The sequence below is a fragment of the Ictidomys tridecemlineatus genome, unplaced genomic scaffold (assembly GCF_052094955.1).
Source record: "Ictidomys tridecemlineatus isolate mIctTri1 unplaced genomic scaffold, mIctTri1.hap1 Scaffold_878, whole genome shotgun sequence".
Taxonomy (NCBI): domain Eukaryota; kingdom Metazoa; phylum Chordata; class Mammalia; order Rodentia; family Sciuridae; genus Ictidomys; species Ictidomys tridecemlineatus.
In genome coordinates, this window is record NW_027526120.1 from 141,717 (window position 1) to 162,883 (window position 21,167).

Below are 21,167 nucleotides of genomic sequence, written 5' to 3' on the forward strand. Positions count from 1 at the left end.
CTAATATGTGGATGCTAATTCACAATAAGGTGGGGGGCACTCAGGAAGAATAGCATTACCTTAGATTAGGTAGAGGGAAGTGATAGGAGCAGGAGAGGAGGGGATGTGGGGATACTAAAGAGAGTAGAATGAAACAGACATTATTACTTTATGTGTATATGTGAGTACATGACCAATATGATTCTGCAACATGTATACTCATAAAAATAAGAAATGATATCCCATCTATGTATGATATAATGCATAAATGCATTCTACCGTCATGTATTAATACAAATTTAAAAAACAAAAAGAAAGATTAGTAGAATTAAGTGGATCATGGGAAGTGAAAGGAAAGATACTAGGTTGAGATGGATCATATTATGTCATGTGCATGTATACATATGAATAGGGCATAATGAATCCCACTACTATGTATGACCATAATGTACCAATAAAAATAATAATAATGATAGCAATAATAATAATACCTGTACTCCCATGTTTATTAAGTCACTATTCTCCACTGCCCAAGATTAATCAATAGATGAAGTGGTAAAGAAAATATAGCATATTTTTGCAATGGAATATTATTCAGCTATAGAAAGCATGAAATTCATTTACAATGTAGGACATTATGTTAAATGAGTGAGGCATAGAAAGACAAACATCACATCATCTATTTATTACTAGAATACAAAAAAAATATGTCATAGAAGTTCAGAGTAGAACAGTGGTTACCAGACGCTGGAAGAATAGAGGAAAGGGGAGATAGTAAAAGGCTCATTAATGAATACAATTTTACAGTTTGATAGAAAGAATAAGTTATGATTCTCTCTGGCATGGAAAGGTGAATATAATGAGAAACAATGGATTAATATATCTCAAAACACTTAGAAGAGAGGATTTTGAATGCATTCACCATTAATAAACAATAAAAGTCTAAGATGATGAATATGTCAATTACTCAAAGTTGAACAATGCCCAATATAGGCAAACATCATAATGTACCTCATAAATTTGTACAAGCACTATGTCTCAATAAAAATAATAACAAAATAAAAATCAAGAAGAAAACACAAAGGCAAACAGTACAAATGAGAATGTTGGGTTGAATGTACTGTTGTACTATGTTGGTGAAAACTAAAACTAGAGTAACCATTATTGTAAATAGTCTGGAGGTTCCCCCAAAAATTAAAAATAGAACTACCATATGACATAGAAATCCCACTACTGGGTATATATCCAAAGGAAATGAAATTAGTTTGCTGAAGAGATATCTTCACTCACATGTTTATTGCAGCATTTATTCATAATAGCCAGGAATATCCAGAATCAACTTGTGTTCAATAGATACATAAATTAAGAAACTATGTCATATGTATATGAAAATACTACTCAGCCACAAATAAAAAACAAAATGTCATTGGAATTTTAATATGGATTGAATTAAATCTGTAGACTGCTTGGATATTGAAGATATTTTAATGAGAATTTTAATGAGCAATGACTGTGTTTCCATTTATTTGTGTCTTCTTCTAGTTCTGTCACCAATGTATTATAGTTTTCAGTATATGGATCTTTCACAATAACTAAAATTTCAAAATTTACATTGTTTGATTATACAGGGTGTTCTTGAACTGGTCACAAGAAAAAAGTACAATCCAGATTCCAGCAAACAGGAAAGACAAAGAGTATCCCCAGGCATAGAGAATGCTGACAGCACATGGCCTATTTTGGTAAGTGTTCTATTCACATTTGAAAAGAAATTTAATTCTAAAGTCATTTTGGGTAGTGTTCCATCATTGCAAATCACTTTAATTTGATTAATACGAATATAATACTAAAAAGACATATAACAAAGAACATTATCTTACACTGCTTTTGGTGTCATTGTGCATGTTTCTCCTGAGCAATAGCAGTGCACACTATTATCATAATCCAATCCAATAGTAACTCCAAGCAACTGAACAATAGTGACAGCAAATGACTCCCAGGATAAACCCTCTGAATACTAAAAACATGAAGAAAAAAAACTTTATAAAAGAATTATGAAGTTATAAAATAAAGCAATATTAAGTATAATGAAAAATTAGTATATTTAAAGCTCATTTTAAACTTATTAACGTATTCAAGGCCCCTGTGTAAATGTAAGTTATAGTAGGGTTATATAAACTTTTCAGGTAGACTTATTCAACCTGAATTGTTGAGAGCCATCCATGGGCTATGTGTGGACTACACTGGCACCACAGCCTAGTGAATAGGGGAATCTTGTGTCTGGGAATGTCCAGTGAAAATTTCCTCTGGACAAGGCCACCCAGCTACATTGTAAGTCCTATTCAGCCCTGCCCCAGGTCCCACACAGCATGGGAGATGGGGTGAAATGCTGCAGCCCACAGCCTCTCAGAGATGGGTATGACCTGCCAAGATGCCAATCAATATGCTGACTGCCAGACACCACTAAGCAAGACTCTGCCCCTAAAATCATATCCCTGCCTTTGATGTACTGTCTTAAATAAGCCACAGGAGCCATTTTTTTAGTTTTCCAGCTCCAGCTCCTGTGTGGGCTGAACCTATCAGGTGTTCCATCCTTTAAAACTTTAATTCTGACTCTGTCTTTTGTTCTTTACTAATTATTTTAGATTTTAACTTCTTCAGAGGTTTTATTCCTCTGAGCAGGCAAGAGTTCCCTGGTGAGGTGCTGGCCACCCAATGGTAATGAATGAGTCAAAACAATAATTAAATTTAATTTCAAAATACTATTAATTACTGACAACCCAAGTGATCCCAGAAAATCCAATGACCTCAAACATCACATTGGCATTAATTTAATATTTTATTTTAATAATCAGTTTTACATTCCTTCTCTTGTAGGCAGCTTCTAAAATGGGTCTCAATCATCCTTGCCTCATTGTATTCACATCTTGTGTAATTCCACTCCAAGAGTTCATTAATGCATTGAACATTTCAGTCTACCCTCAAAGGAGAGTTAGTTATTTCATATTCTGGAAAGCTGTTGAACCCATGCAAGCCCTCCTTTCCCATCCCAGCTTCTGATTAAAATTACTTAAGAAAGAAATAGAGTACAGGAAATATTTTTATACCAAACCTTGCACACTCCATTTCTTCTACTCTACAAAAAAAAAAAAGAAAGAAAATATTGTTCACTTTTGATTGATAAAAAATACAAATTAGCTAGGATCCCAAGGAATCTCAAGGAAAAAAATAATATATAAAATACATAAAATTAGTTACAAGCACTAGAATAGAGAGCAAAGCAGATTCCAAATTCATCCTTCTATACTCTATAGATCATGAGACAAAGATACTGAAGATTATGTTTCCTATGTTTTTGTCACCAAATTATTGACAGTTGGAAGGAAGAAGAGATTTTTTTTGTTCGCATATACTGTTCCTTTTGTCAGCCTTTTCCAACTAGCAGCAGGATTTTGCCTCTAAAGTAGAAGTTTATTCCAGTAATTTCAGCTAAATTCAGGATCAATAGTTTCACAGATATAGCGCCTTCCAGTTCTATCATAACCCATCCAATCCTAGATTTTAAAAGTAGCAGTAGCTGGAGACACCACTTCTGCCTCCACTGGCAACTTTTGAAAAACCCACAAGTAACATCATAATCAATGACAAAAACTGAAAGCTTCTCCTCTGATATCAGATACAAGGCAGGGATATCCACATTCACCAGTTCTCTTCAACATAGTGTTGGAAATACAAACAAGAGCAATCAGACAAGAAAAAATAAATAAAACCATCCAATGGGGTTTCAAGGTGGTGGAACACGGTGGTTGCTCCATGGTGTGAAACCAAAAAACAGATAGGCAGCTTCTCAACAAGGTGGGAAAACAAAAAAGGGAGCAGAGAACTTTACTGTAATTTAATACTCAGCATAAAGAATATTAGGGACTTAGGAGGTTGGATATAATTAAATAAGGAAGAAACTCCAGTGCCACCTCCATGCCACAGTGGGAAGCAATAGCCAGAGCAGTGCCTCCACGAGCAAAGTGAGGGGATAAGGGAGAATTAAAGGAATCCACATTTTTAGGAAGCCTGAATCACTTCTGGATATGAAGAGTTTAGAGATCAAAGACACAGCCCAACTGAACTGAAAGGCATGATGCACAATATCCTTGTGCAGGAAAGAACCTGCATCTCTCCCAACTGTGTCAGAGGACACAGGAAAGAACCATTTTGCAGCCAAGGAATTGGGGCTGGCAACAAGGGGAGCCAATTCCTAGCAAACCTGAGTTTGGTCTGAAATACAGGCCTGGCAAAATCATACTGCAGGACTTACAGTGTACTTATGTAACCAGGAGAAAAATCAAACATGGAAAGGGGTTTACATAGAATACTGGTTGTGGAAACCCACCTGCTTTTGCCCTTCTACTCCAATATGGCTGCTTGCAGGAAAGACTTGGGAGAGGCATGCCTGGCTGGGAATTGGAAAGAGCAGGGACAGAAGAAATTGAGTTTGAAGACTGAACCAGAGACCAAGAAACATGAGATCCATAGATGACAGAGTGGCCTAAGAATTCTCTCCTTCACCACATGAGTGGAACCTAGGAGAGATCCCTATGGTGCAGTCTTCTAGGGTGGACCAGCAATTTCTGGGCCCTAGAGGTGCACTGATTTAAAATCTCCAGACCAACTGGCATTCATTCATCAAAGTGCCTGGAGCCTACCTAAGCCTAAACCACCTCCAGAAGTTTCACCTTGGAGATTACCTCTCTCACTCCAGTATCCCCTGCCCCCAAGGGTGGAGGCAAGCTTCAAATTCCAGACAAGCCCATGTAACACTGTTGAGAAGGGAAGCTGATAAACTGTAATTTTCAAGGACTCTTCTCATCATATCTAAATCTTCAAGTTTTCCCCACCAAAAAAAATGCTAATCATAAACCTTGACATTCTTTATAGACTATAGGATTTGTACTCATTTTCCCATTTTTATTTCTTATATTTTTTTAATAGAAAAGGATAAATTTCTTGACTAATCTCACCACAAGTTTATCAATTTTATTAGTTTTCTACTGTATCAAACTTCAGATTTCAAATAATTTCTCTTTTTTCTATATCCATAACTTGTGCTCCCTAACCTTATTTCTTGTATTCTACTTTCTTTTGGTTTAACTTTTAATTTTCTTTCTACTGCCTTGATGTAAATGTCTTGATTATTTATTCTCACTATTCCTATTTTCCCAGGATTCACTTAATGGCCAGTGAAGGCTTTAACTGAGCTTATGAAATTGATATTCATACTGGACACATATTTTTTCTAGTTTCTACTCTTTTCTCTGATCATGGGTTATTAAGAAGTTTCATTCCCAAAAGACATAAATCTTTTGATGATGATGATGATGATGATGATTAATAATAATAATAATAATAATATTCTTTTTTGATAATACTTTCTAGCATAAATCCACTGCAGTAAGAGAACACATACTATAAACATACTAACACATGGTTATGGTTAATTATGGCTATTATGGTTGGCATCACATGTGGCCAATTAGAGTGGTCTTAGGCCACTATAATACCTCAGCAGTAAGAACCATAGCAATATGGACTTTGGACATAACCAATGCTGAGCTGGTCTCAGCAGGCCATGGACTTCAGTGTGTGACACAAAATTGCCACATTCCTGGCCATAAGCATAACTCAGGAGCCTGGGGCTAGAGTTCCTCAGTTCCTGACCACAAGACAATGATTGTGGGTGAGGTATTTGGACTACCCTTTCTCCAGGGAGACGTTTGTAGGCACAGACTACCCTTTCTAGATCCCCTCCCCCAATTCATTTTGAACAACACATCAACTACAGAGTTGGGACAAACCTGGGCTTGGGCTGGACAAGTTGCAAAAACAACTGACCATGGACCACAGTACTGGAGATCTTGTAGGAATCCTGTTTGAGAAGCTGGGCAGCTGCCTATCTTTCCCCCACCTTCCGTGGAACCTCTCCATTTCTCTTAGCTCCCACTCTTGCACTTTGACTGTACCCCAGGATTAAAATCTTAGACTCATTCCCCACAACTCCACAGTCACAGTGCTGTCTGACTCTTCATTTTACTTCAATTCTGGGTTCCTTGGTGAAGACTGAGTATTTAGGGAGAGGCCAAACCACCTTAAGCTAGACTAACCAAGCATCCAGGAAAGGCCAGTACACAGAAACAAGAGGGATTCTACTGATGACCCTCAACCCCACTTGATTACAATAACAAAGAAAGAACGAAGAAGAGGAAAAGCACATTAAGCTAACTCCCTTAACAACAGTTCAAAAGAAAAGCAGACCAAGTTAAAACATGATAGGATAAGCAAATACAGTGAAGAAGATCAAGCAGCTTAACTCAAATTGGGTTCTGAAAGCTATGCTGGGCATGGCAACCATTTTGCAGTGACCACAGCTAGCCAGCAACCCTAGAAGAAATTAAATCAATACAGCTTCTCCCCACTTTCAGACAGCAACAAATAAAACCAGCAGGACTACCTCTGAGATGGCATATCTCAATGATCAATATAGGCAGGAAAGGAAACATCATAATGTTTCTCATAAATTTGTACAAACACTATGTGTCAATCAAAATAATAATAAATATCAAAAAGAAAACACAAAAGGCAAACGGTACAAATGAGAATGTTGGGTTGGATGTACTGTTGTGTTAGACCACGACACAAGAAAAGACTACTGACTCCAATTAAAATCAAATTAAAGCAAGCTTATTATTTCGACCGGCCGGGCTGCCTTGCCCCTCAAAATCGTGGGAGCCAAGGACAGCCCTGAGGCTTCTTTGTGGCCCACTTTTATAGCCCAAAAAGTTACACAAAGGGGGGTTACAGATAACAACACTCTGAGGAGCATAACACAAGTTTACATTTTTGCTGGCCCCGGCATCAGAATTTATGGAGATCTTAGAGACTCAGAGAGGGTCGTTATCCGGCCAGGGAAGGCCAGAATTTATGAGGCGTCACTAAGGTTTAGGAAAGGGTTGTTATATGGTCAGGGAAAACCGGACCTGGGTGAGTTCAGGGCACGGGCAGGCATTCCAATCAGCTTTAAACATCAACTAATGGCCAGGCCATACAGACATCCTGATATTTTTACAAAAAACAGAAATGAATCCTTCATAACTTGTGACAAGCTGGCTTCTGATCTAATGAGATAACTAGGCTAGGTATATCAGTTGTACTATGTTGGTGAAAACAACATTATTTGAAATAGTCTGGAGGTTCCCCCAAAAATTAAAAATAGAACTACCATATGACATAGAAATCCCACTACTGGGTATATATCCAAAGGAAATGAAATTAGTTTGCTGAAGAGATATCTGCACTCACATGTTTATTGCAGCATTTATTCATAATAGCCAAGAATATCCAGAATCAACTTGTGTTCAATGGATACATAAATTAAGAAACTATGTCATATGTATATGAAAATACTACTCAGCCACAAATAAAAAACAAAATGTCATTGGAATTTTAATATGGATTGAATTAAATCTGTAGACTGCTTGGATATTGAAGATATTTTAATGAGAATTTTAATGAGCAATGACTGTGTTTCCATTTATTTGTGTCTTCTTCAAATTCTTTCACCAATGTATTATAGTTTTCATCGATGGACTGAGACTTCTGAAATCAGACTTTTCTTGGGTAGAAACAACTTGAAACCTGTATATGTGAATATTTTCATGTTGTGCATGTTCATCAACCTCTAGAATAAACAATAGACTCAAGAGGTATGGCAAATGCATCCATCCAGCATATCATTTTTTAAAAATCCCCTTATTTTAATAATGTAATGTGCACAAATATATCTTCTATTATCTATCTATTTATCTACCATCATCTCTCCATATTTCCCACTTATGATAGTCTAAAAGAGATAATTCAATGAGATTTTTGTTGCTTTAAAATAATATTGTGATTTCCTCAGGAAAAACACTTCTTTTTCCAGAAATCAATGGTACCTCCTTTCTTCAACCTAGTACTTTCTTTGTAACTCAATCCCTGCATTAGCTGATGAATACAAGAAGAGGAGAGCTATCATGGTCTGTCAGATGAATGCTGGCATGCTGGCTTTCATCTCATCATTTCAGGGATCCCCTCTTTTTCCCATTCTCCCCTTTCTGTTTGACTATGAAAATGTATGAATCAGTCAAAGAAATTTATCAAATTTTGTAGCATTTTCTTTCCTTTCCTGTTCATATACATGGCAAATATGGAATACTTGGATGGCTTTCAATTTTGGGCAACATTTTTATATTTATATTTATTTTCTCAATTCTTTCATATTAAAGCCGAGTTAGGAAATATCCCATATGGAAAAGCCATGACATAAATGGTCTTTACCATCTACATTCTAATCCAGACATAAATAAAATGTACCCCCTATTTCTTTTATATGTTCTTTTTATTTGTAATAATATCCAATCCTTGTTAGTATAGGGATTTCCAAGATTTGACTGTTCTGACTGAAAAGGGTGAAATACTCTTAGTATTAAGGTATCTTCATAGTTAACTGAAAAAAAAATAGAAGTATTTAGGCATTCTTGCATCTTCTATCCTGATACCATCACAAATCCCCCTTCCTATATTCATTCCAAATAAAGGACTACATGAGTGAATTTTATGTCTGTCTGCACTAAAAGTTCATGAACAAAGAAACAGTATTGTGCTACATGATCATTTGTCCATCTCTTTAGAAACAATCAGAACTAACTGCCTCCACTTTTTAATAATTAATGTATATAAGTAACATTTATTTATTTATAGCTCTGTGAGTTCTGAAAAAGATTGTAATAATATGCAACACTGCAAAAAAAGATGAAGAACAATCCTCCAAATTCCTCTCTGCTTCTATCTGGTCTAATCATCCTCCACCTTTAGTCCCTGGCAATGATAGATTTGATTTCTGAACCTATAATTTTGTCTTTGCATAAAAGTCATATAAATTAGAATCATAGTTAAAATTTAGCCTTTTGTGTTTGCTTTCTTTCACACATTTCACATTTAGTGTTACACATATTGCTTTGTCTTTCTTTATTGCTGATTAATATCACATTATATAGTATAGTACAGATGGTTTATATATTCTCAATTTAAAATATATTTGGGTTGTTTCCACTTTTTGAGGTTAAAAACATAACTTACATCAATATCCATTGGCAGGATTTTGTGTAAACATAGACATAGTTTTTTAAAAGTAGACAGAGAACCATGAAATTGAAGCTCATTGCATGAAACATGTAACATGCTGTTCTGAATCTATGTCAGAATTTATTAGTTTCATTTGAAAATCTCTACCATTCTAATAAGTATTAGAATATCTGATTGTGGTTTTATGTATAATGATGTTGAAGACATTGTCAGGTGTGGGTTTCTATATAACTTATTTGGTAAACTGTCTTGAGATTTTATATTAGATTTCATTTTACTGTAAATTCCCTTGTTTATGATCATTGATAACTCTTTTGGAAGATATGTGATTTGCAAATTCTTTTTCCCAATTTTAAGATTTGTTTTTGATACTATTAATAGTATATTATGCAAAACAGAAGTTTTGATTTCAATAAAGTTCAATTTATAACTTGAAAAATAGATTTTAGTTGATTTTTAGGCATGTCAAATATTAAAGCATTAATGCCTTATATCACAATTTGTGTGTTTCAAAACTTTGATTATATCTATTCTTTCATTTAATAGCTCCCCAAACTGTGGTAAAGAGGACAGGCAGATAGAATCACTCTTTTTCAGATGAGAAAATGGAATGCATAAAGTCCAACCTAAGAATATACACACTGGCTAGTGTATAAAACTTCCTATTCTAAGAAACCACTAAATCTAAATAGTTTAATAAAAGCTTCCCATTCAAGCAGTCCAGCATATACATAGGGGCCATTTATAGTGCTAGACCCTGTCATCTTGTGGCTTGCCCTTCTCCAGTATATTGCCATGGTGCCGTTTTTATTCAGCCAGTAAATAGGGAAGGAGACAGCTCATTTTTATGGGGCAGACATGGCACTGCCAAATGTCATGTCTACCCACATTTTATTGGCCAGCATCCAGAAGCATGTCCACACAAAGCAGCATCCAGTTTGTGCCCTGGATGAGCAGCAGTTTGGGAAAACACAAAAACGTCTGCCAAAATCAGTAAAGATCACAGGACATGTCACCATTTCGTTGCTCTGTACATTGGATTTCTTCACTAGTAATCATACCTGATTCCAATTTTAGATTCATTTTGTTCAGTTCCTCAGCACAAGGAACATCCCTAGCAAAGGGGGAATATTCATAAATTCCATTCATTTTACCATCGACCAAGTCATTCGAAAAGTCACAGCTTTTCTCAAAGGGATTTAGGAAAGAGCCAGATAACAGAGAAGCAAAATGAGTTTATACCATATCTGGGAATTTGAATGCTGACAGGGACATCTCAATGCTTTGAGTTTGTCATTACTCTATTAAAGGCTTGTGATAGTGATTTAACACAAATTCTAGAAATGTATTTTGCCCAGTTCTGTGATTTGTGGAGAGAAGTCTAGTAGGTGAAAGAAAAAAAGTACCACTTTGCCACTATAACACCCAGACCCATTCTCTGCCAGGGATGTGCAGGAAACCTACAGAGACAATCCTAGAGCACCTCTCCATCACCAACCACACTTCTCAGTTTTCCTGGGTCTCCATTCTCTCTGCACTCCTCCAAACCTGGAGCGCTTCCCCTTGTGCTCTCCCCCTGGTTTCCATTTTCAGGTCTCATGCAGGTGTGTGTAATTTTACCCAAGGCTGTCTCCTAATCTGTCACTTGGCCAACTCTGTGTTTCCTTTTCAGTGGTTTTAAAAGAGCTCTGGGACTCAAGAATGAAGTAGGGTATGCAGATGAGAAGCAGGAGAGCAAGCCAGAGGGGGAAAATTCACATATATAAAGTAATTTTTAGAACAAACCATCTCGTTTGTACCAGAGGTTAGGACCATTTTAATTTTCACTAGCCTCTGGTATGTGGTTTTCTGTGAAGCCCGATAAGGTTTAAGGATGTTGGCCTTTCCTTTTTTGCTACAGATCCTTGAGTTGTGCTAGGGCATTTATTCTATATAGAAGACATGGAAAAGGAATATTTTCCTCTGTCAGCCTGCACAAAACAGAGGGAGTCAATGTCTCCTCTTAGGTTTCTGCCTCTTATGGAGGTCTGTCAAGCTGTTTTGGTTTTGACTGACTTAAATGACAAGATTTCTTATTGTTGTTAGTATAAACAACATTCTGAAATCCTTTTCAGTATCTTCCCATAAGTTATAGGATTTCATTCTCCTGTTGCTGCAGTCTCTGATGTTTTAAATAACATTTACCCAGAAACTCTGATCTAATTTTCAGAATATCTTTATTATTTTGAATCCACTGCCAGTGGCATCTCCTCTGGCTTGCTATGTGGCTGAATGAGAAAATCATTAGTACTTCCAGTGTGGTGCAATTTTATCATTTACTCTTCCACCAAAAATTACAAAGAACAGTCTCTGAACACTCAAAGTATTTAAAAAATCAATTAATTTTCACTTGGGATTTTTTATTATAAAGGAAAATGTTTATTTGCCTTATGATTCTGGGGCTGGAAAGAACAAACAGCATTGCACTGAGGTCTGATAAGCACACTTCTGGCTATGTTACAACATTACAGAGAAGTGAAAGGGAAAACAGGTGTATACAAAAGAAGCCAAGCAAAAGGGGTGGCCTTGACTTATAACAACCTTCCCTCTTGTTAACTAATCCAGTCCCATAAGACTAACTCATGATATGAGCACTAATCCCTTTCAAGTGGTGCCCATATCTTCCACTAGGCATTGCCTCTTTTTTTTTTAGTTTCTTCTTTATTTATTAAATTATTTATTTATTCTAATTTGTTATACATTATGGCAGAATGTAATTCATTTCATATTACTCATATACAGCACAGTTTTTCAATTCACTGATTGTACACAAAGTATTTTCACACCACTTTCATCTTCATACATGTACTTAGGGTAATGATGTCTGACTCATTCTACCATCATTCCTACTCCCTTGCTCCCTCCCTTCTTTTCCCTCCCCCTTGCCCTAGCTAAAGTTCCTCCATTCCTCCCATGTTCCCACCCCCATAGCCATTATGAGTCAGCATCAAAGAAAACATTCAGCCTTTGATTTTTTGGGATTGGCTAACTTCACTTAGCATTATATTCTCCAACTCTATCCATTTACCCTCAAATGCCATGATTTAATTCTCTTTTAATGCTGAGTAATGTGTCATTGTGTATATATACCAAAGTTTCCCTATCCATTCATCTACTGGTATCTGGGTTGGTACCACAATTTAGCTATTGTGAATTGTGCTGCTATACACACTGATATGGCTGTGTCCCTGTAGTATGCTGAAATCAGCAAAGTAGCTGGATTTAAAATCAACACCCATAAATCAAAGGCATCAGTGTACAAATCGGTGTACATCAGTGACAAATCTGCTGAAAGAGAAACTAGGCAAACAATCCCATTTACAATAGCCTCAAAAAAATAAAATAAAATACTTGGATATAAACTTAACAAAAGAGATAAAAGACCTCTACATTGAAAACTACAACATGCTAAAGAAAGAAATTAAAGATGACCTTAGAAGATGGAAAGATCTACCTTGTTCTTGGATAGGCAAAGTTAATATTGTCAAAATGACCATACTACCAAAAGCACTATACAGATTCAATGCAATCCCAATCAAAATCCCAATGACATTCCTCATAGAAATAGGAAAAGCAATCATGAAATTCACCTGGAAAAATAAGAGACCCAGAATAGCCAAAGCAATCCTTAGCAAGAAGAGTGAAGCTGATGGCATTACTATTCCAATCTCAAACTATACTACAGAGCAATAGTAACAAAACCTACATGGCATTTGCACCATAATAGACCTATAGACCAGTGGTATAGAATAGAGGACACAGAGACTAACCCCCATAACTACAGTTATCTTATATTAGACAAGGCACCAAAAGCATACACTGGAGAAAAGATAGCCTCTTCAACAAATGGTGCTGAGAAAACTGGAAATCCACATGTAACAAAATGAAATTAAACATCTCTCTCTCTCTCTGACCATGTACAAAACTCAACTCAAAGTGGATCAAGGACCTAGGAATTAAACCAGAGACCTTGTGTCCAATGGAAGAAAAAGTAGGTCCAAATCTCCATCATGTTGGATTAGGCCCCAGCTTCCTTAATAAGACTCCTTTGCTAAGTGAAGCTAGTCAATCGTTAAAAAACAAATACCAAATGACCCCTTTGATATAAGGGGAGTAAACAAGGACAGGGTAAGGACGAAGAGCTTGAGAAGAAGATTTACATTAAACAGGGATGAGAGGTGGGAGGGAAAGGGAGTGAGAATGATATATAAGAGGAAAGGAGGGGTAAGACAAGATAATACAAATGGAAGAAATGATTTATGGTAGAAGGGGTAGAGAGAGAAAAGGGGAGGGGAGGGGAGGGGAGGGGGGATAGTAGAGAATAGGACTGACAGCAGAATACATCAGACACTAGAAAAGCAATATGTCAATCAATGGAAGGGTAACTGATGTGATATAGCAATTTGTATACGGGGTAAAGTTGGGAGTTCATAACCCACTTGAATCAAACTGTGAAAGATGATGTATTAAGAACTGTGTAATGTTTTGAACGACCAACAATAAAAAAAGAGACTCCTTTAGTGCAAGAATTAAAACCAATATTCAATAAATGGGATGGATTCAAACTAAAAAGCTTCTTCTCAGCAAAAGAAACAATCAGTGATGTGAATAGAGATTCTACAGAATGGGAGCAAATCTTTAGTACAAGCACATCAGATACAGCACTAATCTCTAGGATATAGAAAACTCTCAAAAACCTTAACACCAAAATAAAACAACAACAACAACAACAAATAAGCCAACCAATAAATGGGCCAAGGACCTGAACAGACACTTCTCAGAAGAGGATATACAATCAATCAACAAACAGATGAAAAAATGTTCAACATCTCTAGCATTTAGAGAAATGCAAATCAAGATTTCATCTCACTCCAGTCAAACAATAATAAGTGTTGGCAAGGAGGTGGGGAAAAAGGCACACTCAGACACTGCTGGTCGGACTGCAAATTGGTGCAGCCAATCTGGAAAGCAGTATGGAGATTCCTTGAAAAACTTGGAATGAAACCACCATCTGACCCAGCTATCCCACTATTCGGCATATACCCAAAAGACTTAAAAACAGCATACTACAGGGTCACTTGAAATTTAAAATGAAGCACCTCCTCCCCGACCCCTGGCCTGTTGTTTTTTCTACTGGGCTGGAGACAAATTAGTGGAGTAGGCAAAATGTATCTTTGGTTTCCTTCCTACAGTCCACTTCCTCAGCAATGTTAAGAGAAAATAAGAGTCTGAGTTGTTCATACCTCTCACCTCTCCTGTTGTGCAGGGATTCTGACTAAGGAAACAGATTCTGGGGTCAGCAGGTGGAAGAAGATGCCAGGCACAGTTAAGTTACTAGGCATGCTTTATTCAGTAGTGGCCACAGCCTATAGCCTCCAGCTTCAGTTTTAGCTCCCAGATAGTTCGATTTTGTCCCCTATTTTGCCCCATTCTGCCCCTTTTAGCCCCCTTCACCCTGAGTCTTTTCCACAGGTCCTTTTTATATGCAGAACAAACAAAGAAGGCACCTGCTCACAAGTTAATGTTCATGACCTTGAGTCCACATGCTGAATCAGTATTTCTGATTCAATCCACCCCTTTAGGATTCCTCATGTACAATCTACATGTATGAAGTCTTCTGCAATGATCCCTTAGAAAAGAGGACAGAGCCCTGCATCCACAGGCCACAGAAATAATACAAGCTACAACAATTTACAACCAAAAGACAAGCCCCATTACTCACGATTAGTAAAAGTTATTGCTGGTTTCATCCCATATTGGAGTAGAAGTAAAAGTTTTTCTTAGCCATGTCCATTTGTCCAGGGACAGAGTCTGAATTTTTTAGGGAAGTCTAGCAGCAGACCTCACAGGTATTTCAATGCATATTTAGTAGACACCTTTGGTGTAGGTGTGGGAGATGTGTGTCCAGTTCACAATGTTGTTGGTGAGGACATGCCTACAGACAAAAGAACAAAGCAGTTACAGGCGTTAGCACAGGTAAATCACATCCTTCCAGGAAAATGTATGCCAACTTAGAATACTGAAAAAGCACAGTAATCACCTGTGGCAGCTTCCCTTGGTGGTGATACCATGCTCATAAAGGTTTATTCTGAACTTCATCAGGCTTGGTGTGCTCTAGCTCCAGGGAACTATAATTGGTCAAAGGGAAAGAAAATGTACCCTTTAAAATCTGTATCCCATCTGAGGAACCTGGCAAAGTCATGTATATCCTGGGGGCATGGCATTCCCTAGTTACCAATGGAATTACAAGATCAAACTCCAAACCTCTATCCCTATGGGCTAACAGGGCTGCCCAACAAACGTTGGGACCTTTATTGTCTAGGGTCATGTCCAATCCACAATTTGCCCCCTATTCAACCCAGTGGGAGCAGGCAACAGAACATTCCCTTGTTCCAAAACTCAGGTTGAAATACATCCTTTGTCACCTGGACCTCTATTGGGGCTGTTGTGTGATGCAGCAATGTTTCCACTTCCAAAGTGAGGAGGAGTTGGTCCCCATGTCCTCACTGGAGATGCTCATTTAGAGCTCTCATAACTGCCCACAGGCATTGTGCCCTCCCCTTCATAGAAGGTGGGTTGACTGAAGTCCTAAGTCCTTGCGTAAACAGGCCATTATCTCTATTTTGGCTGCAGTCTGTGGGTGATATGGATGTGCAGCTTCTATTGAATCTGTAAATGAGTTACCCATCATTGTACATCTTGACTTGCAAAGTAGTTCCTTGGTCACTTTCTTTTGTAATGGGTGGACCACGCCAAGCTGTCAATAGAGTCAGGGCATGAATGGTAGCATGGTGATTCATTTTACCACTGGTCCAAATGGCAAATAACAAGCCATATCAACTGCTGTCAAGGAAACATCATCCCTTCTGACCCCAATAAATGGCCAATGTAGTCAGTGTTGTTAAAGGGATGCCTCCACGCATTACTTGGCTATTCATGGTTCCAAAGCATTCGGATATTCCAAGGTTCCAAGGATACTTCTGAGTATAAAACCACACATGCCTGGCAGGCCTCTACCAGGGCATCCCAAATTAAACCACACTGTTTGACTACATTCCACATAATCTTCACATTTACATATTGTAGGCAGCAGTGCAACCAAGCTGCCAAGTCAGTGGGAGGTATCCACTCTAACCACTGGCCGGAGCCAAAGCAACTGCTTCATCATTCCCTGGGCTAGCCAGGGGGGGCATGTCCAATAACATGCCCTATAGTCACCTGTTCCTGGTGGCTAAGCTCCTAAAGCTCCTAAAGTTCTTTCCACAGAACTTATCCCTATTATACCTATACATGTAACTAAGGGGGGGTACCCTTCATTTGCAATCACTATTTAGCTCAGCTGACTGGCTTCCTTATCATATAGCCATATCAAATGAGACTATTTGAGACTCCACTGTCACTGTCAACCACCCAGGCTATTGACCATGGCTAGAGTCATCAGGGTACCAAACCTGAACAGAATAGGTGTCTTACCTTCAAGGTATGGGCTTGTTTCTGGTTCACCTACAGAGGTAATGGGCTCTAGCACCTCTCTTGTTTTAGGCTGCCAGAATGCTCCAAAAGATCTGGGCTCTCTTGGTTCCAGCCACCTCCTTGCGCACTTGAGCTCTCTTGGTTCCTGCCAGCCCCTGGCACACTCAGACTCTCCTGGTCCCTGCCACCTTCTAGCACATTTGGGCTCTCTGGGGTCCAGCCAACCTCCAGCATATTTGGGCTTTCTTGGTCTGACCTACCTCCTTGCACACTTGGGCTCTCTTGACCCCAACAGTTTCCTGGCACACCTGAGATCTCCTGGCCCCTGCCACCTCCTAGCACATTTGGGCTCTTTTGGGCCCTGCCAAGTTTAGTACACGTGGCTCTCATGGCCCTTGCCAGTCTCTAGCACATCTGGGTTCTCTTGGCCCTAGCTGGCTCCATGCACACTTGGGCTCTCCTAGCCCCTGCCACCTTCTAGTACATTTGAGCTGTCCTGGCCCATGCTAGCCTCTAGCACATCTCTTGGCTCCAGCCAGCTCCTTGCACACTTGGGCTTTCTCATGGCCCCAGGTAGCTCCTTGTACATGTGGGTTCTCTTGGACTTTGCCAGGTCCTGGCAAATTTGGCTCTCAGTGTCTGATAGCTTCTGGCATAGTTGGACTCTCTTGGTGCCTGTCAGCTTATTGTACCTTGTTCTCTCTTGGGCCCAGCCAACTTTTAGTACACTGGGCTCTCATGGCCCCTTCCAGTCTTCAACATAACTGGGATCACTTGGCCCCTGCTGGCTCCTTCCACACTTTGGTTCTCTGTTGGCCCCAGCTAGTTCCTTGCACCCTCGGACTCTCTCTTGGCCCTAGCTGCCCAAAGCACACTTCTGCTCTCTTGGCCGCTGCAGGCTTCTGGCACATTTGGACTCTCAGCGCCTGCCAGATTCTAACATTTTTGGCTTTCTTGGCCCCTGCCAGCTTTTAGTACACTGGGCTCTCCTGGCCCCAGCCAGCTTCCAGCACATCAAGGCTCTTTAGGCCCCTGATGGCTCCTAGTACACTGGGCTCTCTTGCCTTTCCTGGCTCCTAGCACACTTGGTCTCTTTGCCACCTGCCAGCTTCTAACACAACTAGGTCTCTTGGCCCCAGCCTGCTCCTTGCACACCTGGGCTCTCTTGGTCCCTGCAGGCTCCTGGCACACTTGGCTCTCAGTGCCTGCCAGCTTCTGGCACATTTGGGCTTTCCTGTCTCTGCCATCTTTTAGCATCTTGGTTTCTTGGCCCCTGCCAGCCTCCAGCACATCCGGACTCTCTTGGCCCCTGCTGGTTCCTTGTACACTTTGGTTCTCTCTTGTACCCAGCCAGCTCCTGGCACATTTGGGCTCTTCATGCCTGCCACCCTCTAGTATTTTGGGGCTTTCTTGGCCCCTGCCAGCTTCGAGTACATTGGGCTCTCATGGTCCCAGCCAATATCTAGCATATCCGGGCTTCTTGGCCCCTGCTGGCACCTGGCACACTTGGGCTGTCTTGGCCCTTGTCAGCTTCTAGTACATTTGGGCTCTCTTGGCCCCTGCTAGTTTTTAGTACACTTGGCTCTTTCGGCCCCTGTCAGTCTCCAGCACATCTGGGCTGTCTTGTTCCCAGCAGGCTCTGGTACACTTGGGCTTTCTTAGGCCTTCTGACTCCTTGCATATTTGGGCTCTTTATGCCTGGCTTACTTTAGCTCTCTCGGCCCTGGCCAGCTTCTAGCACAATTGGGCTCTCTCAGCCCCTGCCAGTTTCTAGCACAATCAGGCTCTCCTGGCCCCTGTAGGTCCTGGCACACTTGGGCTCTCTCAGCCCATACTAGCTTCTAGCACATTTGGACTCTTGTGGTCCTTGCCAGCCTCCAATACATTCAAGTTTTTGTGGTCCTGCTGACTCCTAGTACACTGGGCTCTCTTGGCCACTGCCAGATTCAAATACTCTTGGAATCTTTTGGCCCTTGCTGTCTCTAGGTACAGCACATTTGGGTTCTCTGGCTCCTGCCAGCTTCTAGTATACAGGGCTTTCTTGTCCCCTGCTGGCCTCCAGCACATCTATGTCCCAAGGTTGTACAGGATCAGTAACATGTAGCACATAGGATATCTTTTCCCTGTCAGTTCTGGGCACCCCTAAATCTCATAGGTATATCAATAAAGCAGTCAGAGGCTCTCTTGGCATCTGTACAAAATATTTTTCCAAGTTCACTAACTCTGCTTTACTGGTGGAATGTAGTGAACTTCATCACCTGGGCCAGCCCTGCTGGTACTCCAGCAGCTGCCCATGAGAACCATTTTTATTTTCATTTTCTGTATTACCATTGGGCATGCTTGCAGGCATTACTCTTCTTCCTCCTCCCTAGTATTATGGGAGAGGCCAATGGGTATTTTCAAGGTATGGAGACCCTCCCCCAAAGACCATACTCAAGGAACCTTTGTTATCTTGTAACTCCTTCATCTTGGCAGTCTCTGGTAAAGCTGCATTAGTTTTTGCTCACAGAGCTGGAAGAAACATCTATCCCATGGCCCCAGCAGCTGTGCATGCAGCACCTCAGGTCATTTCTCTGTCTCATCTGCACTGCCATTGCCATCTTTGTCCTTGGCTGTGCCTTGGCTGTAGGTAGGAGCCTGGGTGCCACTGCTCAGAGTTCAGAGTCTGCTCTGGAAGATCTATTTTCACCACAGGGCAATCAGAAGTCTTCTCTGTGCTCACAGGGAACCCAGCCACTGTGTCTCAACTCTACACAGGAGTTCATGCTAACAGGGCCTTGGTCACCAAGTGCTATGTGTTACTCAGTAGTCACTGGTCCCTCCTACTCATTGGGACTAAGGCATCGCTCACCTGCAGAACATGCTGCTAATTATGTCAACTGTCCTGTAGGGTCCCTGACCCAGAAAACAGATTTGGGGTTTGGCAGATGGAAGAAAAAACAAGACACAGTTAAGAGAGTAGACATGCTCTATTCAGTGGTGGCCACAGCCTCCAGCCTCCTGCTTCAGTTTCAGTTCCCAGCCAGTTCCATTTTAGTCCTCATTACCTCCACTTTGTCTCTAGTAGTCCCCTAACCTTTTCTATAGGTCCTTTTTATATGCAGGCCAAAAAAAAAGAAGGCACACTGCCAACAGGTTACATATGGGGATATCTGCTCAGAAGTTAAATGTCTATGACCTAGAGTCTACACACTGAATCAGAGTGTTTCTGTCCTTGGTTAACCATTACATAGCTATTTCTCAGCTGTGGTTGAGACATAACAGCTTGCCAGAAGTCACAATGTGGGAGCCTAACTACAGCCATTTGATCTTCCCCAACACCCCCACAATCCATTTCTCAATTCCCTTAAACTTAGTCTGTCTTCTCCCTAAAGTACCAATCTGCATTCTTTTATAGGATATTTATTATATCCCCACTATATCCCAGATATGTTTCCTTTGCATTAGAGTTATAAAGATGATTAAGATAAATCCCTGAGAATATGATGAAAATTAAACACACTGGCATGAGGACTGACCTACACTGTTTATTTTTTGCATTAGCTTCAACCAAAGGAGGAACGGTAGTTTTATTGTCTCAGTGAGACCCTCGATATCATTCATTGTCTTCTGAAGAGACTACTGGTCACTGTGGAATAGAAGAAAAGACACTCATGCTCAAATTCCATTCTACTGTAAAGTGCACAAAAAGAGTACTACCACATGAAAAATTCATGTGTCGGGAAAAAGAATTCTTGAAAGAATGATCACAATTTTTATTAGATGTTTTGGCCATGAGTCATTTATTATTTATTTATTTATTTTTTATTTCTGCGGAACTAAAGTAGAACTTGCAAATGAGAAAAGTTAACATTCTTCACTTTTAATAAAATATGGGTGTGTTTTATAAACTAATTCATAGATCTTACATCTTATTAGCTTCATCTCTTTAATTCCAGTCTGACAACAAGAATAACTGCTCAATAAACTTAAGATAATACTACTAAACTGAATAAAAAACAGATTAATAATAAGATTTCATCAGTTCATCTGTCAAATCAATACTTAGGAATTAATTGTGGATTGTAAATTTCATTCTAGTTTACTTAGTACTATATATTTGGGTGCTTCCCTATGATTTTGATCTAAATGTATAAGGAAATAATATTTTTAGATTGCTATAATAAAATCTGTGAAAGTTATGTTTCTTTTTATGGTAATTTCTTTCTCTTCCATTTCAAAGTGTGAGGGAAAAGAAATTTATCTGTTCAAATTCTATTTTATGTTTTGTATTAACAATTACCAAAAATCTTTCTTGAATATATCATTTCTGGAAGAGGATGATTATGATAAAATGTGAGGATACAACTAGAGTAGTAGTTACAACACTAACTCCATATGCAATGTGAAGGTCAAGAGTAATTACTCATTCATAAGTATTGATTGAGTATATTCTCTGCATGGTACTACCTATAAATTGGTGATGAGCAAAATAAATATGGCCATTACTTTCAAGTAATTTCAGA